We start from the raw sequence: 24,959 nt of genomic DNA, 5'->3' as shown, positions 1-24,959 counted from the left end.
TGAAGCGACATATGATTCAAGCATCCTCATTCCAGAAATATTATTAGTCTCAGGGAAAAAAAATAGGGGCCTGCTCTGTGTCTGTCACCTGAAATAAACTCCCTGTTCCTCTCCTACTGCTTCTCAGATACTCAATTCTAAAGATTATTCCAGCTTATTTTGCCACCCCCAAGGTTTCTAACCCCAGCCCCCCAGCTAGTGACTGAAGGAGAGAGAGGAGGAAAGGGGCCCTCTGAAGTTGGCCACCTCAGGGTATATGAAGCACGTGCTTGTCACGTGGAGAAAAAATGTGCTGGGCTAACCTCTGAGACTCCCTAGAGAATCCAGAGTTTGTGTCTCTTTGCAGAGCTCAGAACAGCCTGTATGTTCTCCTCTCCCTGTTGTGCGCCTGGCGCTTCCCCAGTGAGATATCTCCTGCAAAAGCTTTTCCTGTAAGGGGTGGGGAGCTTTTGTTCTCTGGGAAATATGGTGAAGCTAATTAAGAGCATTGTCCTGTGAGGGGGGAAGGCGGAGGGCTTTCCGAGACCGTGGTTTTCACCAGGGGTAAGTGAGGGCTGCTGAGATCTCTCTGTCCTGCTGGGTCAACCGTTTTAGGGGGAGATTGTGATGAAGCCCAATAACATAAAAATAGATATGTGAAGTATAATCTCTCCCTCCCTCCCTCTCTCTTTCTGTCTCTCTTTTTTGGCATTTGAGTTTCCGGTACTAACTCACTTCAGAAAAGGACACTCCAACAATTTGGCTTTTAACTCCCACTGACCTGGCACAGACTGGAGGTCACAGGACTAATGCCTTATTCTATTTCACCCCAAACATGCAGGTGTGCTGCTAAAGTGAAATTTCCAGCAACTATATAGATTTGGCTGTGGGCTGTTCATGTAGAAGTAGTTCAACAACTCTCAGTTCTTGACTTCCAAAACAGGAGTAGCATATTTTATGGCATTTGTAAGATATAGCACCACAAAGGTCTTAAAATATATAAGCTATGATTGTCCCCATAGTAGCAAACCCAATTAGGAGCAAACATGTTGAGGCAGCATTCTGTAAGGCGTGTCACTTACCTGGTTTGCTCTCTCTGGATTTAAAAATCTTTATGTATCAAATACTACAAATATTTATTGAGCACTGACCACATGCTAGGTAGTGTTCTGGGTGCTTCAGATATATTCGTGGATGAAACAAACACAGATTCCTGCCCTTGTGGGGCTTACAGTCTAGCTGAGGAAGATAAAATAAAGAAAAATAAGTAGGTTATATAATATATTACAAGCTGACAAGTGCTTTCGGGGGAAACATAGATCAAAATAAGGGCAATTGGGAGAGTTGTGGTGAAGGAGGCAGGTTGCAATTCAATTAGGGTGGTCAGGGTAACCATGAGGTGGTCATTGAGGTGACAGTTGAAAAAGACTTGATGGAAGTGATGGAAAGCTGGGTGCAGTGGCTTGCACCTGTAATTGCAGCAACTCAGGAGACAGAAGTGGGAGGATCACTTGAGGCCGGGAGTTCAAGACCAGTCTGGGTAACGTAGCAAGAGCCTGTTTCTAATAAACGAATGAACGAATGAATGAGTGAAGTGATGGAGTTCGCCATGTAGACATCTGTGGAGAAGAACTTTTCCAAACGAGAGAAGAGCCAATGCAAAGGACTTGAGATGAAAATGTGCTTAGAGCAACAAGGAGGCTGCTATGGTTGGAGTAGGAGAGCATAGGAAAAGAGTGGAGAGAGGTGACAGACTCCAGCTCAGCAGAGCCCCGTGTGCCATGGTAAGGACTTTGCCTTTGACTCTGAGCAAAAGAGGGAATCATGGGAGATTTTTTGAGCAAAGGAATGAAGGGATCTCATTTAAATTTTTACAGAACCATACTGGCTGCCTTGTAGAAAATAGACTGGGATAGTGTATCAGCAAAAGTGATTAATCCTAGGTATATAAACATATATATTTTTTTCAGGATATATTTTGAAAGTAGAGCCAGCAAGATTTGCTGATAGATTAGATGTGGAATGCGAGAATAAGAGTTAAATCAAGGACAACTGCAAAGCTTTTGGCCTGAGCAACCGAGAGGAAGGAAAAAGCATCAGTGGAGAAAGGGAAGGGTGCACCAGGGTCACTTGGGGTGCATTTGATCCAAGTAACTTATCTATGGTTCTTATCCAAGTGTGTTGATCAGAATCATGTGGGACACTTTCACAATTATACTTGCCCAAGATCCCAAAAGATTCTTCTTTAGTAAGTCTGGAGTAGGGGTCCAAAAATATATATTCAATGGAGAGCTGCTAAATTGTAAAATAATAGTTGGTGGAGTTCTGTGTTTAAAATTCTGGACTTTGTAATGAAACAAGTGAAAGGAATTATAGATAACCCTCCCACTCTCTGGGATTAACTATACTTTAGGTCCTCCTTTCAAAATATCTTCCAAATGAACTATGCATAACTTACTAAACAGTTAAAGCTGAAGCATACAAAAATGATGAATAATAGAAGAAAGCTGCCAGATTAATTTCCAGTCTCTTCCAATATGACATTGGTAATATTCATAGCCATTTATGGGACAATTCTGTCCTGAGTGTATTTAGGTTCCTTTGAAGCTAACCTAGTGTGGGCTATCTAAACATCAAGCCATTCACCATCCCTCCAGCAGTGAGCAGAGTGGGAAAGGCAAACCTTCAGTGTAAAATACACAGGAAGAGAAAAACAGTGTCTCCAGGAAGATTTGGGGGAATAGTTAAAAAGGGGAATGATGGTGTCTCCAACCCAAGCATTACTTAGAAACATTCATCTGTTGGTGAAGATTACTGATCCCAGTTTCCAGATTTAAAAACTGAGACTTGAGGCTAACCGAGTTCTTCTTATACCAACTAACAATACAATGGTAGGACTGAGCTTCAAAGTGACTAATCACTTTGGAGGCCAGCTTTTCTAGTTCCCAGGCTGTCAGCCCTTGCTTGTCAAATTGGTTCCACCAAAAGTTGGAATCCCTCAGTGAAAGGAAGGATTGTGTAATGAAGCAGCATTCCATGGGGACTTTCTATTCTGTCTGACTCCTAACCAGATCTTTCTTTCATGCGGGATCATTTTCTCAAACTATTTATTTCTGTGCGGTGGTGGTGGGAACATTGACGACAAAATGGCACCTTCTTACTCAATTTTGCTGCTCCCTGTGTGTCTGACTCACACCTGCTGACAGGAATGAGCCTCTCAGCTTCTTCCTTCCCCGGGGAGCTGGAGGTGGATTTTAACTTGCCCTTGCCCTCCCCACCATCCTCATGAAGACTGTCAGCTTAGCTCTGATTTTAAAACAACAAAAAAGAGAAAGAAACAAAGCAACTCCACAAACCTTTATTACTCAGCAGGTCACTAGAGGCAGAGAAAGAGCAGCTCAATTTTCCAGTCTCACATGGAGGCACCAATGCTGCCTGTGAAAGGCCAGCTTTGACTTGTAAAACAGCAGCTAAATTGTCCACAGAGGCTCTTATGCAAGCAGCAACAAGGGGCTCCCATTTCCGTGTTCAACCTTCAAGCAGAAAATATTTTTTACACTGGCAGGAACATCTATTTGAGGACATTTATTTGGGCAACATTTAGAATACTGGTCTTTTTGAAATCAAGTATTCAGTTGACCTGAAAAATAATGCTCAGGTCCAATGAGAGTATAGGACAAAGTAATGTAATGTGCCACTCTTATTGCCAATAGGCTGTGATTGTGAGTTGGTACTTTCTTTTCCCATTACTGACAATAGGCTGGTACTCATTTTTCATTTTCCCTTTCTGCCCCAGACTCTCTGGAGCACAGCTCTTTGCAAGACAGCTGTCCTAGGAGTAAAGGTTGTGTCACTATTTACAAAGAGTAAAGGTGTCTAGTTATATGTGGATTAAATCCCTGACTTTATCTTCCTTAACACCTTGTTCTATGATACCAAGACAGAAACCATTTGGCACAGAGGTGCTGCCGTAAAATCTGTTAGGATTTAGCCGATCTTTAAAAATCTCTTTCTTTGGAGGCAGGACTTGGGTCATTTTCGGACCATGTTGGAATATTTTACCTTTATTTGCACACTCATTAGATGGCCAGCGATTGTGCTTTTTCTTTTTTTTTTTTGGCCTCTCTTCTGGGGTTGCTTTGGGATATTGGGAAGGGGGCACAATGAAGAGCAAATTGCTCTGATTAATATTGTGTTTATAGTTGTCTATCAAGGTCATTTCCCTAGATGCCAGCCTTTCTTTGTGAAGACGGAAATACTGTGTCGGTGTCTGTCTAAACCTACAAGAGGAAGGAGGCCAATAAGGAAGACAAGCAGTAATAAGAGTAGGATGCACATTTATTTATTTACATATATATATATATGGCAGGTTGGTGCTATAAATATGCCTGTTCCAGCTTTTCCTCCTACTCTGAAACTTCTCTTAAGTCACCTCAGTTCCCTCTTACATTGTGTCCTTGGAAACAAATCCAACGCTGTTATACAATTCTATTCTGTTTCTTTCTCTCCCCGGACCAAACAAACTAAGCATCTAGAGGCACTACTTCTATTATTAAAACTTGACTTTTAAATCCCAAGCTTGTGAAACTTGAACTAAGGTCTGGCTTCTGTAACTCTGGAAAAGGAAAGCACCTGCAGAACTTATCCCTGTCCTGGGGCAGGATGTGTGAGATTGCAGGTGTCTGTGACACTGGAAGAACCGAGGGCCCAGTCCTCTTAAATTACTGGAAAACAAGTTAAAACAGTTATCTTGATGTTTACTTGCTTTTAACAGTCATGTTTATATAAAGAAATATATAAACCTGCCAGTTTATATAAAGAAGACATTACCTCAGTCATGACGGCTTCGGGAACCTTGAGGTGTCCTGTTTGATTCAGACCTCCTTCCTCAAGGGAATATAATTCCCTGAGTGCTTGGGTAGAAATAGAATGACCTCATTTTCCAAAAGCTCCAAGTGACCAGCAACCAAGGTGGTGTAATTTTTATGCAAGGTGCTTAGTGTAATAGATTTAATATTCACCTTTGGGTTAATGTTAAGAATTTTGGTTTAAGACACATTGATTTTATAAATAATGAGTAAATAACCATATGGGGATAAATGCTACAGTATCTGACTTTAGAAGTAATAACAGCATGCTGGGCATGGTGGCTCAAGCCTGTAATCTCAGCACTTTGGGAGACTGAGTGGGAGGACAGATTGAGCCCAGGAATTTGAGACCAGCCTGGGCAACATAGGGAGACCCTGTCTTTACAAAAAACTAAAAAAAAATTAGCAGGGCATGGTGGTGCATGCCTGTAGTCCCAGCTACTCAGGAGACTGAAGCAGGAGGATCATTTAAGCCCAGAAAGTCAAGGCTGCAGTGAGACATGATTGCATCACTGCATTCCAGCCTGGGCTACAGAGCAAGACCCTGCCTCAAAAAACAAACAAACAACAAAAAAAATTAATAACAGCCAAGACTTATTGAATATTTGCTACATTCAAGGCACCATTCTAAATGCTTTACTTACCTTTTCTCATTGAATCCTCACAACAAGCCTATGAGATAGGCACCAATATAATCTCCATTTTGCAGATGAGAAAACTGAGGCTCAAATTTGCAAGTTGTCTAAGATCACAGTAACAGGATGTTGTAGATCTTGGATTTGAAGCCAGGCAATCTTATTCTAGAGCCTGAATTCTTAACCAATTGTACAGTAAGTCCTCACATACCATCATTGGCAGGTTCTTGGAAACTGCAACTTTAAGCAAAATGATATATAACAAAACCAATTTTACTGTAGGCTAATTGATACAAACAAGAGTTAACCTCCTAAGGCACATTTCTGGTCACAAACCTCACCAAACTTCTAACTAAGGACCCCCAAACACTTCTAATATTAAAGATTGAAATAAATGTGAACTATACGTACATTAAAGAAAGAGAAATAAAAACAATAAGTGACTTACTAACTCAATTTTTGGTGAGCCAGTGAGTGACAGCAGTCATTGTGGTGGCGGGTTAAATCAGGGAATAAATGTTTTCAAAGCAAAAATTAGAAGGAGCACCTCTCTCAACCACAAAGGTCAAACACAAACCAAAATGAATATATTGGGCTCACTGAGTACTTTCCTACCACCTCCTTTATTATCATGCATTTGTATGATTATTGTTGAGCTTAAGATTATTTATTTATTTATTGGGTCTCATTCTATTGCCCAGGCTAGAGTGCAGTGATGTGATCATAGCTCACTGCAACCTTGAACTCCTGAGCTCAAGTGATCCTCCCGCTTCACCCTCCCAGGTAGCTGGGACTACAGGTGCATGCCACAGCACCTCGCTAGGTTTTCTTGTTTGTTTGTTTGTTTTTTACAGAGACGGGGTCTTGCTTTGTTGGCCAGGCATTTCTCTAACTCCTGGCTTCAAGCAATCCTCCTGCCTTGGCTTCTCAAAGTGCTGGGATTACAGACATGAGCGATTGCGCCTGACTGAATATTTATTTTTTTGCAGTAATTTGTATTCATTCATTTTGCAACCTGCTTATTCCAGTTCAGGGTGGTGGATGGTCAGGGCCTGTTCCAGCAGCTCAGGGGCAAAGTCAAAGCCACCCTGGACGGGACTCCATTCCATGTCAGGGTGCTCTCACACCCACACCTGTGCTCACTCACACCAGGACCATTTTGACATGCCAGTTCACCTAGCATGCACATTTTTGGGATGTGGCAGGAAACTGGAGTACCCGGAGAAACTCAGGAAGACATGGGAGAGCATGCACACTCCACACAGACAGTGACCTTGTCTGGGAATCAATTATTTTTCTCATCAACATTATAATGAATGATGTTGAATGAAACAATGTTATTTGAGGACCTGCTATATTTGATTGCCACGGCCTCACATGCCTTGTAGCTTAAAGAGAGAAGAAAAATATGAACTATGATAGAAGGAGGGGTAGAAAAGCAGGAAACATTTAAGAGATATATTGACCTAAGGTACCCACCATCAAGACGTACATTTTTAGACAAATTGCCTGTTTTGTGTGAGACTCAAGAGCGTGGCTGAGAAAGTACTTTAACTTCATCCACAGTAGGTAGAAACATAGACAATATAGAGATTGATAGAGAAGAGCAGGTACCCCAGAGGAAAAGTTAGCAAGACTTTATCTTATGGAGACTAAGGACAGCTTTCTAGCAGAAAATCCAGAATCAGTTCATTAAGGCTGGATAGAAGGCTGGAGTGGGAAGGGAACAAAGGAGAGCCTGCTAAAAGATGGCTGGGTCATGAGAGGCCACACATGCCACACCAGGAAATCAGAGCTCCATCCTGAAGGATTTTCACTTTATAAAGATCATTCTGGGCCAGATGCAGTGGCTCATGCTTGTAATCCCAGCATTTCGGGAGGCCAAGGCAGGAGGACCATTTGAGCCCAAGAGTTCGACACCAGCCTGGGCAACATAACAAGACCCTGTCTCTGCAAAAAATAAAAGTTAAAAATTAGCCAAGTGTGATGTTGTGCACCTGTAGTTCCAGCTACTCAGGAGCTGAGGTGAGAGGATTGTTTGACTCTGGGATCATGGCATGCAGTAAGCCATGATCACACCACTGCATTCAGCCTGGATGACAGAGCAAGACCCTATCTCAAGAAAAGATCACTCTGGCTGCAGGATGGAAAATGAATTCGGGAAGGACAAGACTGGAGGCAAGATCAGTTGGGAGATGCCTGTAGTAATTCTGGTTAGAGGAGATGGGGACTTGGTCTGGACAGTGGTAGTAAACATGGAAATAGTGGATGGATTCCAGGTATATTTAAGAGATATTATTGTCAAACTTGATTAGAAATGGGGTGGTGGCTCACACCTGTAATTCCAGCACTTTGGGAGGCCGAGGTGGAAGGATCACCTGAGGCCAGGAGTTTCAGACCAGCTGGGGCAACGTAGCAAGAGACCCCATCGCCTAAAAAAAAAAAAAAATTGAAAATTAGTTGGGGGTAGTGGCATACACTCATAGTCCCAGGTACTCTGGAGGCTGAGGTGGGAGGATCATGTGAGCCCAGGAAGTCAAGACTGCAGTGAGCCATGATTATGCCACTGCACTCCACCCTAAGTGACAGAGAGACCCTATTTCAAAAAAAACCCAAAAGGAATGGGGCACATATGAGGGAGAATAATTTAGGAAGGACACCCACATTTTAGACGTAGGCAACTGGTTGTATGGAAACCCAAGAGAAAGAGCAAGTTAGGAGGCAAAAGCAGGTGAATTTGGAGCAAGTGAGTTTGAAGCGCCTATAGGACATCCCCAACTTTTTTGGCACCAGGGACCAGTTTCGTTGGTGGGGTGGAGGGATGGTTTCCGGATGAAACTGTTCCACCTCACATCATCACACATTAGTTAGATTCTCATAAAGAGTGTGCAGCCTTCGCATGTGCAGTTCACAATAGGGTGGATGCTCCTATGAGAATCTAATTTCCTCACTAATCTGACAGAAGGTGGAGCTCAGGCAGTAACAGGGGCTCATGGTGCTGCTCACCTCCTGCTGTGCGCCCCAGTTCCTAACAGGCCACAAACCAGTACCAGTCCAAGGCCCAGGGGTTGGGGGCCCCATATCTAAGTGGAAATGTCCAGGAGGTAGGTCGATATGTACATATTTTAGGTATGTACATATCTGAGGTATGTAAGCTCATAAGGGAGATCTAGGCCAGAATTATAAATAGGGGAGTCACAGGCAAATAGATGGTAATTTAGGCCAAAGGAATAGATAATCCCACTCAGGGAAAGTGTGTAGATTGAGAAATGAAGATGCCCCAGTACAGAACACCAAGGGGAAAAGATGGCCAGTGGAAGAGAAGCACACAAAAAAAAGCATAGCCAGAGAGGTAGAAAGAAAATCCAGCCAAGCAAAGAGAGCAGCTCAAGAGATGGTAAACAGTAGTGTCAAACATTGAGAGGTGAAGAAATAAATGGAGTAAACAGTGTCCCTGGGATTTTGCAAAGGGAGTTTATCGGTGCCCTTGGTGATAGCAGATTGAGAGAAGTGTTGATGGCATAAGCTGAAATGTGGTGGGGGTGAGGAGTGAGTGGGAAGTAGGAAAGTAGTGACGCCAAGTGTAGACAGTTTCTGAAAACTGGCTGAAAAGGGGAAGAGAGAAAGAGCAGAGGCCATGGGAGAGTTTTTGTTTGTCTTGCATTTACTAAGCAAAGATTTGAGCATTTTAAATATTGAAATAATATCATAGGAGAGGGAAAGGTGGAGAAGGAAGAGAGAGGGAGAAATCAACAGGGCAAGATTCCTGAGAAAGTAAGAGTTTAAGATCCAAAGAACAGGCAGGGGCCTTAGCTGCAGAAAAGAGGAATGCTTCCATAGTCTGGTGGGAGGCCAGGCTTTAGCATGTGGTGGGAAGTTGAAGTGGTTATCGTTGGTTGGCTTGTATTTCCCCTCTCAGTGGGTGTTGAGTCATTAGAGTGATGGGGACATGATTGATGTTTGTGGGTGGGAGGGATGGTTGAAGATTTCTGGAGAATAGAGAAGACGGGAGAATGCTGCTTTGGAGAAAGAAAGGGAACATGTTACAAGGGGCCCAGCTGGGTCTGGAGTAAAGTAGGAGGACTGCCTTCACTGTGACATAGACTTTCAGACAAATTCCCTGCTCTGTATGAGGCCCAGAATCTTGCCTGGGAAAGCACTTTATCCTACTCCACAACTAAGTTTGAAACATATGAAGACATGTCAGCTGTTTGTTGGGATATAGCCTAAAAAACATTTCTTGAAATTAATATTAATTAATGATTCATTATAAGTGATATATTTACAGTAAATATGCAGACTCCACAAACATCATCGTTTCTTTCTTTACTTTTTTTTTTTTTTTTTGAGACAGAGTCTTGTTCTGTCACTCAGGCTGGAGTGCAGTGGCGCGATCTCAGCTCACTGCACTCTCCGCCTCCCAGGTTCAAGTGATTTTCCTGCCTCAGTCTCCCGAGTAACTGGGACTACAGATCATGCCACCATGCCTGGCTAATTTTTTGTATTTTTAGAGAGACGGGGTTTCACCGTGTTAGCCAGGATGGTCTCGATCTCCTGACCTCATGATCTGCTCGCCTCGGCCTCCCAAAGTGCTGGAATTACAGGCGTGAGTCACCGCGCCTGGCCTATCATTTTTTCTTTAGATTCTATAGTCACTACATCGGTATAACTAGTATACGGAGGTAGAATTACTTGATAGTTAAAAGCACAGACTCTGGAGGTGGTCACCCTGAGGGTGGTCATCCTGGTTGGGCCACCTACCATCCATGTGATCAAAAGCAAGGTAACTGTTTACCTGTAAAATGGGCATGATAAGAACACTTACCTCATAGGGTTGTTAAAGGAGATGACATATTTGGTGTAATAATATTTTTTGATATATTAACTTTTAAGTTATTAACTAATTCTCTTTCTGGAACTGTTCTTTGTGGTATATTCTTTGAAGTAAAATGGGGCAGAGCAGGTTGTGAAACTGGTGAGAGAAAAAAAAAAGCAAAAGGAGTCTTCCTAATTTGAGAACCCCTAAACCAATTAAGAAAAGGATATCAGGGGATATACTTTAAGCCATTAGCAAGGGAGGAATTGTCTCTGAGACAACTGATGGTCCCTGAAGAGTAGAAAAGACTCCCTCCTTTCTGGAGAGAAAAGAAAGAAGCTGAGAGAATTGTGTGTGTGTGTGTGTGTGTACGTGTGTGTGTGTCTGAGTCACTGGAGAGAAGTCCAGACTTAATCAGAACCAAGCCTGTAAGAATGAGGGACAGCTCAGCAAAGGGGACATTCTATTAGTTATCTATTGCTCTGTAACAATTTACCCCAAACCTTAGTAGTCAAAGAAAACAAACATTTACTATATCACAGTTTCAGGGGTCAGGAGTCAAAAAGGGGCTTAACTGAGTATTTGTGGCTCTGAGCCTCTCATGAGATTGCAGTCAAGCCACTAGCTGGGTTGCAGTCATCTACAGGCTTGATTGGAACTGTAGGACCTACTTCAAGCTCACTTACATGGCTATTAGCAGGAGGCTTCTATTTCTCACCGCATGGGCCTCTCCATAGGGATGTTCAAGACATAGTATCTGACTTTCCTTATAGTCAGTGATCTAAGAGAGAGAAGAGGAGAGGAAAGACAAGGAGAGAAAAGAGAAAGAGAACCAGATGGAAGCAACAGTATCTTTTATTACTTAATCTTAGATGTCATACCATCATTTCTGCCACATTCTTCTGTCTTATTATATAACCATCTCCGGTACAATATGGAAGGGGTTTGTATGAGAATGAGAATACTAGGAGATGGTGATCATTGGGAATTATTTCAGAGGCTGGCTGTCACAGATACCATGATGGGTATTGTTGGAGCAGCCAGGCACAAGTGGGAGCAGTCTGCCTGACTTCCCTGAGTTTTGTTCGGCACCTGTGGCTCTCAACTTGCCTTTGGCATTAGTGGAGGGTGTCTCTTCTACAACAGACATCCTCTCATCACACAAGGATCTTCCAGCAGGAGTGATGGCCACCATGCTCTGAGACTTTGCTTGGGCCTGCTTACCCTATGTGCATGACCCCTAACTTGCAGACAGCACAAAAGAAGAAAGCCTGGACTTATTGATGGGCCAGTGTACTAAGAAAACTCCCTTTCTAACTGGGGCAGTGGTTAAACATATTCCATCTGCGTAATCGCTAACTTTTACCAGGTGTTTATTTATCACATCCTCACTTTTCAGATGAAGAAATTGAGGTCCAGAGAGGTTGAGTAACTTGGGAGGGGGGTAATAACTAACATGTGGTGAAAACAAGATTTGAACCTGCTGAACCTTGTTGTAAATCTCAACCTCTATTCTACATGTATGTATGGCACATGTATTTAGCATGAAGCCCAGCATTAGTAAGTGTTCAATAGATGTTATTATTATTATTAATTTTTCTCATTGGAACAAAAGATAACCTTCTATTATAGATTCAAGAAGCTAAAGGATGGGTACAGTCATTTTGAAAGGTAAACATTATGTTTTTATTACTCTCTTTTGTTACTTTCATTAACAACTTGGACACTTTATTCATGTGTACAAATTGCCATTTTGATCCCCGTGCTCATGTGTCCACCAATTGCTCAGTGGTGGATCTAGATTGATTATGACTACTATTTGTTTTCCTCCTTTTCATAAAGTTTTAATAACCCAAAGTCTTTCTTTCAGACATTACAGTCCGGTCTAAATCAGAAGCTGCCAATTGTCCTCTTAACTCAACGGTAACCCATACCACTACCTTCCTTGAGGTGACTGAAAAGAGTATGGCTTCTGCTAGGTTTGAATTTGGTCTTCATACCAAACAAGCTGTGTGACTTGGGAAAGCTACCTAATGTTACTGAGCTATTCTTTCATCCTTTGTAAAACTGGGCTGTTGGGAGGACTAAATGAGATAATTTACATAAAGTATTTAGCACAGTGCTTATCACAGAATAGGCTCCTAGAGTTAAATGTCATTTTCCTTTTCCTCCTTCAAATAGGGTTTAATTGCTCCAGTCATTGTGGTCCCAAATAATTTTGATTCTGCTAGCTTACCACACCTGAAATGTATCAGATGATATTTAAATGCATAAGAAAAGTGCCCGATGATATCTCTATTTATTTTGTATTTTGCAAAAAGTCAACCCTGTCTCCCTCAATATATTTCCTGAAGGCAGGGAATATTTCTGATTCATATTTATATTTTTTTCTCTATAGTACCTAGCAAAGTGACTGGTACATAGTAGTATTTAATATGTGTTTGCTGACCTAAATTAAAATGAGTATTTAGAACAGACTGAAATGAAAAGAAAACAGAAAATCCTTGCAGTGGAAGATGAAGTAAATGGCTTTGGAGATAAGAGAAATTAATATTCCCATGAAACAAATCACACGCACCATATAGATTTTCCTATTATGTACCATTCAATACTCTCTACGAACATTTTAAAATTCAATTAAATAACATTTCAAATATTTAAAGAGATAATGATGACAGAAATAGACAGATTCATCTTTTGAAAATATTTAATATTTTATTTCATGAGCTTAAGTGATATGAATACCTGGTACTGGAGAAATTATACCATTAATCATATTAATGATTTAATTGGCTTCCCAGAGTAAATGTTTCAGTTCTATCGTTGCTTAAAGAGAGAATTATTAGAGAGGAAAAGGATTTAGAGGAAGGCAATTTATATTCTCTTTTCAACTACTAGGGGCAACAAGATAGGACACTTTCGATCCCTAATGGTGTGAGTGGGACAACAGGCCTGAGGCATTTTACTTTCCTCATCCTAGTGTCTAGTTACACCTGAATGACAAAATGTCAACTCTAGATCAACCCCAAACTCAATCATCTAATTTCTCCATGCGTCCCCCCAACTCTGTCACTTGGCAGCCTGCGATTACTGCCTACTGTTTGGGTGTGCAGTGCTGTGGCTTTTTAAATCTTTCTGCTCAGTGGTGCTGTTCTTCATTCAATGGTACATGTCTTGTCAGAGAAATGCCTGGTCATGCACGGCTCCTGTGAGCTCTTGAGTGGCAGTGGGGTTTGTCTTACAGCAGAGCCCCTTAATCCCCTTTCGGTGTCATATGAATGTGTTGGATGACTTCTTCAAGGAGCTGCGTCAGGATGGGTTTGAAAACAGTTAGGCTTTACTAGAACCATCTTTCTTTCCCTTCAGGTTGTGTTGCTGGGTCAGGTCCCCTGTTCCAGTCTCTTCCCTCCCCTACAGTGATTTTTTTTTTCCTTTCAAGGGTCCCACTGTTTACTTCTGCAGTCTGGCTTCTATTGGTGGGGGCTAAAGGATGAGAGGGGCTCAGGGAGTGGATAAATATATTTCTCAGGCGCATTACTTAAACATACTTTTTTAAAGCAAAAGTTTATTGGTTTGTTTTTAGGCAGAGTCAAAATATTCCCATATCAAAACAGCCACATCAAGGCAGCCACATCAAGATGTTCTTGGCATCAAAATGACAGTCAAAGCTGTGTGTCAGCAAACTTGACTATGACAAAACAGCCTTTATCAAAATGGCTGTATCCTACATTGGCACAGGACTTGCCATGACAAGAATGGTTTCTAGAATGTCATTACTGTTTATAGTAACATAAAAATGAAAAGTTGTGTTTCTTTCCACCACCAATGCTTCTACTTTCAATTGGGAGCTAGAATTACGCACAGGGACCCCACAAGGATGATAAAGAGGTACCCACTCCTTACTCCTAATGATCAATGTCTTCTGCAAAAAAGAATTGGGTACAATTTAACAAAGATGATCCTGCTTTCACCATGAAAATTGTGAAACTCCCATACTAATTTTATAATCATGTCTTTACACTTTGTTCTCATTACAGAGATCTTTTGGAATTATCTACTAACAATCAGCCAACACATTTATGTCAGCATTGAGGCAGCTCAGAGTCACATGTTCACTGACTACCATTGCATGTTCTGTTCAATCACAAGCCTGGAAAAACCCATATCACATGATCATGCCCTGACCTGATGCCTCTTCAGGCACCCAATTAGGATGCAAAATCTTTCCTGAAAATGTTGATGTGATAAACCCTTTCTAACCTGTATTTTCAGGCTAAGAAAGCTTATAGACTGGGGAGATTCTTGCTCTGGGTATACAATATATAGTGTTCTAACTTAATTGCTCTCTGTTCCTAACTTAATTGCTGACCAACTCTTCCTTGACTTTCAAGGCACCACACTCTCTTGGCTTTATCCTGCCTCACTGTCTACTCCTTCTCAGTCTTTTTCTGTCTCCTATTTTTCTACCTGACCTCTATATGCTGGAGTGCCTCTGTGCTCAGTCTTGGGCCTTCTTCTCTAAGTATAAGTCTCTCCTTAAGAGAGCACCTTCAATTCTAAGACTTTAAATAACATCTGTGTGCTGACTACTCCAAATATGTCTTTTCAGCCTGCATTAGTCCATTTGCATACTGCTGATAATGACATACCCGAGACTGGGCAATTTACAAAAGAAAGAGGTTTATTGGACTTACATTTCCACATAGCTGGGGAGGCCTCACAATCATGGAAGAATGCAAGGAGGAACAAGTTGCATCTTACGTGGATGGCAGCATGCAAAGCGAGAGAGCTTGTGAAGAGAAACTCCCATTTTTAAAACCATCAGATTTCCTGAGATCCATTCACTACCACAAGAACAGCAAGGGAAAGACCCAACCCCATGATTCAATCATCTCCCACAGGGTCCCTCCCATAACATGTGAGAATTATGGGAGCTACAAGATGAGATTTGGGTGGTGACACAGAACCAAACCATATCACAGCCCTAACCATTCACCATAAAACCAATATCTCTATTCGAAAGTCCAAGAGATATTTCAAACTTATAGGTCCATAATGGAACACTGATTCAAACCTGTTCTTCCTCTAGTCTTCTTCATCTTAGTGTGAAAATGAACTATATAGTCTCCCAAGCCACACACATAGAAGTTATCCCTGATTTTGTTTTTCACATCCCATATATATAATCCACCAGCAAATATTACTATGGGTCTACCTCCAAAATATATCTTGACTATATCTCTTCAAATGCCACAACCCTAGTCCAAGCCACCATCATCTTTTCCCACGACTATTGCAATGGCCTCTTTTTCTTTTTTCAGTCAATTCAACGAATGCGTATGCAATCTTAACTGGTTTCCCCTCCTTTTTTTTTTTTTAGTTCTCAGCAGATCAAGCAAAGCTCAAGAAGGACAAATGAAACTACCCTATCAAGAGTACTCCCCTCCACCCACTACTTGTTTTTTGTTGTTGTTGTTGTTTGTTTGTTTTTGAGACAGAGTCTCACTCTGTCACCCAGGCTAGAGTGCAGTGGCGCGATCTCAGCTCACTGCAACCTCCGCCTCCCAGGTTAAAGTGATTCTTCTGCCTCGGCCTCCCGAGCAGCTGGGACTACAGGCGCGTGCCACTATGCGCGGCTAATTTTATTTTTTGTATTTTTAGTAGAGGCCCACCTCAGCCTCCCAAAGTGCTGGGATTACAGGCGTGAGCCACCGCCCCCGACCTGTTCTTTATTAACTCACCATGTTGACTTTCTTCATAGAACTTACCACTATATGTAACTTTCTATTTCCTTCCTATTGACCATATTTCCCTCTAGAATATAAGCGCCACAAAAGCAGAGTTCAACTCTTTTCTTCTCCATTAGTCCTCAGGGTTTACTGTAGTGCCTGACCCACAGTAGCCTCTTAACAAATATTTGCCGGAAGGAATGAATTCAGGTATTTGCAAAAGAGGATATTTCTGGGATTCTAAAAGTTTAGGCACCATCAATATTTGTTGTTGTTCAGAAGTATTCCATTCAGATTGGCCACATATACATGTATAAAATACATGTATTATTTAAAGGGAATGAGTTGAGAATATTTTGAGGCCTAGTTCAGACGTAATTCTTAAAAACTACTATTTTGTTTGATTGCCCCAACCTGAACACTGGGGTGACAATCCATGTTGCTTAGTATCACCAGGTTCAGGCACCAATTGTTAGATATAACTAAAAGTGTTTTGTTTTGATTTATTTTGTTTAGGGGTGGAGTCTTGCTCTGTCACCCAGGCTGGAGTACAGCAGTGCCATCATAGCTCACTGCAGCCTCAACCTCCTGGGCTCAAGTGATCCTCCTGCCTCAGCCTCCCAAGTGGCTAGGACTGTAGGCATATGCCACCAAGCCCAGCTGATTTTTATTTTTATTTTTGTAGAGACAGGAGTCTCAATATGTTGCACAGGCTAGTCTCAAACTCTTGGGTTTAAGCAATTCTCCCACCTTGGCTTCCCAAAGTGCTAAGATTACAAGTATATGCCACTGTGCCTGGACTGAAAGTGTTAAGATCTTATGACAAAACAAAATATTTAGATGAGAAGAAATAATCACATGGATTAAAATGATCAATGTTGAATTTATTACATAGTTAGCTGAAGCATAAATATATACACACTCTAAATAGAAATGTAGTTGAAAATAGAAATTATTCTTTTGCAAACTGGTACATGAGTTCTTTTTAGGTAAGTAATTGTCTTTATTTATAATAATATCTTGAGAGATGCCTAAGGGGTGGTAGGTGAGGCTCTGTATGGGTTGGGGAAAAAAACAATCAAAAGATCACAAAATCATATTCTGCAGAGCCAAGAGTAGAAAAAAAATCACAAAATCATTCTGCATAAGCAATTATTGGGAGGTATGGGAAGAAGAGAGAAGTGGTAAGGGAGGAGGCAGAGTGGGAGAGGAGGCTGAGCAAAATGTCAGGAAGCTTACATTTGGGTTGGTGGAAATAGAACAAGGAAATCAAGTTTTCAGTTTTAAATTGGCTGCTAAAGAGTTTTGCATATTTGCCATGTAGCCTCCCTATATGGCAAACATTATCTTTGAATTGCCAGGAGCAGGCTACCACACACAGCTGCCTCTCATGAATTTGGGATGGGAAATCAAAGAGGAGGAGCTGTAACACATCTCTGGGTCAGTGCCAAAAGAAGATAAAGGAACAGCTGCAAGATACTGCAGAGTGAAGAATGGTAATTCAGCAGAAGCCAGAAATCAAACCCAGAGGTACCAAGAGAATGGGAAGCCCAGAAGTATCTCAGGGAGTTTGGGAGAGCATCAACTTCCCATAACACATGGGATGAGGTTTCCAGGTGAGTTTATTAAACTGCAAGGTGGTATTTGACTTCACAAATAATCTAAGAGCCACTGACAATAGGATTCTGCTGATAAATATTAATCACCCCTCACCATAGTATTAGTGAAAACTCTCATTAGAGATGATAGGTGCAACAGACAATGTCTGTGTCCTCCCCCTGACAAATTCGTATGTCATCCCCCAATGTGATGGTATTAGATGGTAGTGTTTTTGGGAGCTAATTAGGTCATGAGGGTGGTGCCCTAATGAGTGGAATTAGCGCCCCTATAAAAAGAACCCCAGAGAGCTCCCTTGCCCTCTTTCTGTCATGTGAGGATTCAATGAGAAGACAGCAGTCTGCAATCCAGAAGAGGACCCTCACCAGAATGCAACCCTGCCAGCATGCTGATCTAGGATTTCTAGCCTTCCAAACTGCGAGAAATAAATTTCATTTGTATATAAGCCATCCAGTCTGTGGTGCTTTGTCATACCAGCCCCAAATGACTAAAACAATAGGTGGTGTGTGTTTCGATTTTGATCCTCTCCTTTGATCATTCCATCCTGCTTTATTTGTTTCTGTTTTCCCCTGTGGTTCCATACTCCAATGTAAACCATGTTGGCCACAGTGATAGATCACTGTTTTTTATTATTTTTAGAGTTGGTTAGCCAGAACAATAAAAATTAAATTTATCAAATCTATGTAGTATGAGCAGGCTAGTGAAAACTAAAATTTAAATAATAATAGAAAAGCCTAAAGTTAGCTGCAAAGAGCATATCCAATTCAGCTAAATCACTTATTCATTGAATTCAACAAATACTCTGTGCCAAATACTCTGCTAGGTTCTGGAACTTTGAATATGAAAAAACCCAGTTGTCCCTCTCCATGAGTTCACAGTTCAGTGGGGATACAAAAGCAAATACTTATGATACAATGTAGGCAGTGCAAAATATAAAAACAATCATGGCTTTTATGAGATCACTGAAGAAAGAGGCACTTAGTGAACCCTTTGGAAGAGATCAGAGTTAGGAGTGGCTTTTTTTTTTTTCCTTGAGACAGGGTCTCGCTCTGTTGCCCAGGCTGAAGTCCAGGCTGAAATAAAGTGGTGCAATCATAGCTCACTGTAACCCTGAACTCTTGGGCTCAAGCAATCCTCCTGCCTCATTCCTCCCAAAGCACTGGGATTACAGATGTGAGCCACTGTGCCTACCCAGGGGTGGCCTTTTTAATAAGTTGACAGCTGAGTTGGATTTTTAAGGATATGAAGAATTACTCAAGACAAATTCCTGATGGGAAGGAAACTGGATTGGGGTTAGGTGTAGGAGAGGGAAATAGAAACAGAGATGTGGTTCCAGAAGGAACAGCACAGGCAAAGACATAGAAGGGGAAAAGTGCAAAGACTACATAGGAAACTACAAGTTTTGATTTGCTGGAAACAGTTATAATGCACTAGAGAAAAGGGTAAAAGGTAGACGGTGGTGACTCTGAGTGTTATCTCTAAAAAGTGTAGACCATCTTGTCTGTGATGTGGAAAGTCTAATGGGTTTTGAGGCAGAAAAGTGGCAGGGCAAGAGTAGAGTTTTAAATAAATTACTTCAGTGTTATAGAGAGAACAGTTAAAAAGGGGTTGTAGTTGTACCTGTGGTTATACCTGTATTTAAGGTAGACAAAACAAAGGAAATTTGTTAGCAAATTGTTGTTCTAGACCTGGTGAAAGATGAAGAGTGGCCTATCTGAGGTGTGGATGGTGAAGATGGAGAAGTGGGAACAGGTCAAGCAATGTTTAGGAAGTTAAACCCTCAGGACATGGTAACCGATTAGATTTTGGAGATGAAGGAGAGACACTACCAAAGGACTCTCTCAGATGACAAGTATGGATAACGGGGTCATGAGCTAAGATTGTGTCAACAGGAGGTAAAACTTTTTTAATGGAGAAGATGATAAATTTCATTCTAAACGTGAAGTTCTGGGTGCCTTTGGGACAGACAGCATGAGCCAGAAAATGCTAGAAATGAGGGGAGAGGTCTGAAAGTACAGCACTGGAATTCATTTCTGTACAGGTGGTAGTTGAAACATTGAAGATGCCTCGGATCACTTAAGGAACATGTGTAGACTGATAGACAAGGGAGAGTCCAGGGAGAAGATGAGGCCACAAGGAAGGTAGAGAAGGAATGATCAGAGATGTATAAGAAAAGGAGGAGAGTGGTATATTAAAATAAAGAATGCATTTTCAGAAGGAAGTGATCATTGTGTCAAATGATTATAACAGGGGTTGTAATATAGGGCTTAGAGGAAAATAAATTTATTCACTTAGATGTCAATTTATTTACTTAGATGTCATTTCAAGAGCTGTTGTCATAGAGTTGTAAGGAGCTGAAGAATGAGTAGGGAGGCAACTCCCTTGAATATCAAAAGAGGATATTCAAACCAAACAAGGGCAGGACCAAAATAGAAAGTTACTAGCTTGTCTCACATATAAATATAGATATACAAAAACTAAACAAAATATTTGCAATTCATTGAAAATGCAGTATAATCAAGGGGGGTTAATCTCAGAAGTGAATGATACTTTATTTTTTGAAATCTATTAGTGTAATTCACTATCATATCCAATTAATGGAGGAACTTAAATGATCACCTCAGTAACTATAGGAAAACATTCTTTTTTTTTTCTTTGTTGAGATGGAGTCTCACTCTGTTGCCAGACTGGAGTGCAGTAGCATGATCTTGGCTCACTTCAACCTCTGCCTCCCGGCTTCAAGCGATTCTCCTGCCTCAGCCTCCTGAGTAGCTGGGATTACAGATACGCAGCACCACGCCCAGCTAATTTTTGTATTTTTAGTAGAGACGGGGTTTCACCATGTTGGCCAGGCTGGTCTTGATCCCCTGACCTCATGATCCACCCGCCTTGGCCTCCCAAAGTGCTAGGATTACAGGCGTGAGCCACCATGCCAGGCCCTCATTTATTTTAAAATATTCTTCTTAGAAAACCAGAAATAGATCAGATCATCCTAAATATCAAAAACCTACAGCAAATATTGTACTTAATGGTGAAAAAAATGGAAACATTTTCTTCAAAGTCAAGAACAAGACATGGTATTGTATCCATTCCACATTGTTTCTGGGGGTCCTAAACAATGCAATAAGATAAGAAATAAAAGCATAGGAATTGAAAAGAAAGGAAATAATAATTATATGAAAATAATATAATTGTCTACAGAGGATATTCAAGACAATCTTTTGACATTTTATCAATACTTTTGGGGTTTTTTTTTTTTTTTGAGAAAGAGTCTCGCTCTGATGCCAGGCTGGAGTGCAGTGGTGCAATCTCGGCTCACTGCAACCTCCGCCTCCCAGGTTCAAGCGATTCTCCTGCCTCAGCCTCCTGAGTAGCTGGGATTACAGGCACATACCACCACACCTGGCTAATTTCTGTATTTTTAGTAGAGACAGGATTTCACCATGTTGGCCAGGATGGTCTCTATTTCTTGACCTTGTGATCCGTCCACCTCGGCCTCCCAAAATACTAAGATTACAGGTGTGTGCCACTGTGCCCAGCCTATCAATACTTCTAAGAGAGTTCTTCAAGGTTGATGGACACAAAACCAATGTTCAAGAATCAATAGTGTTTTTCAGCCTGGCACAGTGGCTCACGCTTGTAATCCCAGCACTTTGGAAGGCCAAGGTGGGCGGATCACTTGAGGTCAGGAGTTTGAGACCAGTCCGGCCAATATGGTGAAAACCCATCTCTACTAAAAATACAAAAATCAGCTGGGCGTGGTGGTGCACACATGTAGTCCCAGCTACTCAGGAGGCTGGGGCAGGAGAATCACTTGAACCCAGGAGGCGGAGGCTGCAGTGAGCCAATATCACGCCATTGCACTCCAGCCTGGGCATCACAGAAAGACTCCGTCTCAAAATAAAATAAAATAAAATAAAACAAAAATAGTGTTTTTCTATGACAGCAATAACCAATTAGAAAATATAATAAGAATATCTAAATTGCAGTCCCAACAAAAGCCATAATGTACCCAGAAATAGATTTAACAAAATATGTCTAAGACTTATATGGAAAAAAAAATGAGACTTTATCAATGAATACAAAATAGAAGAAATATATCATGTTCTTGAAGGGAAACTCAATATTATAACCAGGCAATTCTCCCTAATTAATGTATACATTTAACATTTTACAATCAGAATCTCAATGAGTGCTTTGTGGAATTTGACATTTGATTATAAAATGCCCATCGAAGAGTTCAGTGCCAAGAACAAGCAAAACAAATTTGAAAAAGGAAAATAAGAATGGAAAGGAATTAAGATGGTATGGTAGTAGAGCATAAGTAAATATAAAGTTCAACAGAACAGAGAGCAACACATAGGAGAGCTTGGTATGTGATAGAACATATAAAGCAGCAGGAAATAGCTGGACTATTCAATAAGTGGTGCTAGGTCAATTAGTTATCCATATAGAGAAAAATTAGATCTTTCTCACTATATACATAAATACATATCAGGTGGATTAAACTTTTCAATGTGAAAGGCAGAATAATAAAGCTTTTGGAATATAGTAGAGGAGAATACATTTATAACTTTGGAGTAGGGAAGGCCATTTTAAGGCATGAAAAACTTACATCATAAATGAACATAAACATGATAAATTAAAATTTCCTTCCCTCTCTCCCTCCCTCCCTCCCTCCTTTCTTCCCTTCCTCCCTTCCTTCCTTCCTTCTTGTGAGACAGGGTCTCACTCTTCACTCTGTTGCCTAGGCTGGAGTGCAGTGGTGCAATCTCAGCTCACTATAACCTTCACTTCCCAGGCTGAAGCCATCCTCCCACCTCAGCTTCCCTAGTGGCTGGGACTACAGGCACATGCCACCACACCAGGCTAATTTTTTTGTATTTTTAATAGGGTTTTGCTATGTTGCCCAGGCTGGTCTTGAACTCCTGGGCTCAAGCAATCCACCCACCTGTGCTGGCCTTCCACAGTGCTGGGATTACAGGCAGGAACCACTGCACCCAGCCTAAAATAAATTCCTATGTGAGAAAAAATACCATGAACTATGTTAAAAGACCAGGAGAAAATGTTTACAATTTAAAAAACTGACAAAAGATTAGAGTACAGCATATATACAGGGAAAACTTTTATAAACCAATAAGGAAAAGACAAAAATGCAATGGAAAAAAAATTATCAAAGAATGTGAATTGGCCAGGCACAGTGGCTCATGCCTGTAATCCCAGCACTTTGAGAGGCCAAGGCAGGAGGATTACTTGAGGCCAGAAGTCTGAGACCAGCCAAGTCAACATAGTAAGACTCCATCTGTACAAAAAATTTAAAATAGCCAGGCGTGGTGGTGCACACCTGTAGTCCCAGTTACTTGGGAGGTTGAGGTGGGAGGATCACTTGAGCTCAGGAGTTTAAGGTTGTAGTGAGCCATGATTGAGCCACTGTACTCCAGCCTAGGCAACAGAGCAAGACTCAGTCTCAAAAAAAAAAAAAAAAAAATTAAAAATAAATAAAAAGAACGTGAATAGGCAATTCAGAGAAGTAAAACCCAAATTGTCAACAGCATATCAAAAGATGTTTAACCTCTCTCCTAAAGAGGAAAATTCAGAATTAACATTGGGTTGCTTTTCATATATGTGATAATAGCAAAATCTAAAAATCTGATAATGCTAAATCTTGGCAAGAGCGTGAAGAAAGGAATTTCTATATCTTCTGATGGGAAAGTAAATTGGTACAACCACTATGAAAAGCAATTTTCCAACTATTTGTAGAGTTGAATATGTGTATTCCCTACACATGGCAATTCAATTTCTGAACATATATCTAGAGAAATGCATATATACATAAGGAGAAGTGCCTTAAGGATGATCACTGCTTTATTGTTTGCAATAAAAAAGGTGGAAACAACCATTTCTGTGGAATATGTAAACTAATGGATGGACTATTTATATGATATGCAACTATACAGCAGTTAAAATGAATGGAATAGAATCACAAGTATCAACGTAGATAAATCATGAAACAATACTGAATGTAAAAGGTAAAGTCTAGGATATATATATATATATATATATACATTTTATAAAGACACAAAACCATTTTATCTTTTTTAAAGATCTGAAGAAAAACAGTGGCTGGGAGGTAAGGAAGTAGTGAAGATAGTGAGTATCATCTACCCTTTAGAAAAGTTCAGGTAGAGAAAGGAAGAAAGATTGGATAGTGGCTTGAGGAAGATGCTGGGTTGGAAGCCACACCCCCATAAAAATGTTGTGTACCCCAACACTTTTATTATAATTTTTAAAAGAGGATTTTGCTCTATTGCCTACACTGGAGTGTAGTGGCACAGTCATAGCTCACTGCAGCCTCGAACTCCTGGGCTTAAGCTATCCTACTGCCTCAGCCTCCCAAGTAGCTGGGATTACAGGCGTGAGGCAGCGTGCCCAGCTATGACAATTTTGAAAAACACAGAAAAGTTGAAAGAACTGTACAGTGAACACTCATTTACCCACAACCTAGATTCCACAAAGAGCATTTTGCTTTATTTGGTTTATTCTACATCTATCCATCCATCAATCCAGCCTATTTTTTTAGATGCATTTCAAAGAAAGTTGTAGACATCAGTGCACTTCGTCAGTCAGTAGCGTTTTTTGTTTTTTTCTGAGAGTCTTGCTCTGTTACCCAGAGTGCAGTGGCATGTTACTGGAATGCAGTGGCATGATCTCGGCTTACTGCAACCACTACCTTCCAGGTTCAAGCGATTCTCCTGCCTCAGCCTCCCTGAGTAGCTGGCATTACACATGCCCATCATCATGCGCAGCCATTTTTGTATTTTTGGTAGAGACAGGGTTTCACTATGTTGGCCAGGCTGGTCTCAAACTCCTGACCTCAAGTGATCCACTCACTTCGGCCTCCCAAAATGCTGGGATTACAGGTATGAGCCACCGTGCCCGGCCAACTTTTTGATTAGATGGGAGAGATGAACATATGAATTGAAAGGAGTCAGTGTTGAGGGTGTGGTTGAAGGAAAAAAGAGAAAATAATTGCTTAAGCCCTAAAAGAGGTGGGAGCATCTGACCTTTGAAAAAGAGGAGGGAGCTCTCATCCCCTGAGCCTGAAAGAAAAGACTGGAGGGATATGGATGTTGAAGGAGATCTTACTTAGTGCCTCAATTTTTCTCTTTGAAACAGGAGGTGGAAACATTTGTTGAGAATGAGAGTTGGGAGTTGACCAGGTCTTGAGGAGGGAAGACAAAAATTAGGTCTATTCACTGAGCAGAATGGGAGAGGGAATTGATCAAAGACAAGTTAAGGGGTTGGTGAAATCTTT

At 41.1% G+C, this 24,959-nt stretch overlaps 1 long non-coding RNA gene across 1 annotated transcript; it reads left to right on the top strand.

Annotated features, from left to right (window-relative positions):
* The first annotated feature begins 403 nt into the window (after window positions 1-403).
* On the top strand, window positions 404-18,287 carry LOC107969377 (uncharacterized). Its single transcript, XR_001711146.3, has 3 exons — window positions 404-543; window positions 17,389-17,643; window positions 17,963-18,287. It is a non-coding gene; the product is annotated as an uncharacterized LOC107969377 (long non-coding RNA).
* Window positions 18,288-24,959: the final 6,672 nt, after the last annotated feature.

Source organism: Pan troglodytes, chromosome 1 (assembly GCF_028858775.2).
Source record: "Pan troglodytes isolate AG18354 chromosome 1, NHGRI_mPanTro3-v2.0_pri, whole genome shotgun sequence".
Lineage (NCBI taxonomy): Eukaryota > Metazoa > Chordata > Mammalia > Primates > Hominidae > Pan > Pan troglodytes.
The sequence above is the reverse complement of the archived record's forward strand: the minus strand, read 5'-3'. Positions and strand labels throughout refer to the sequence as shown.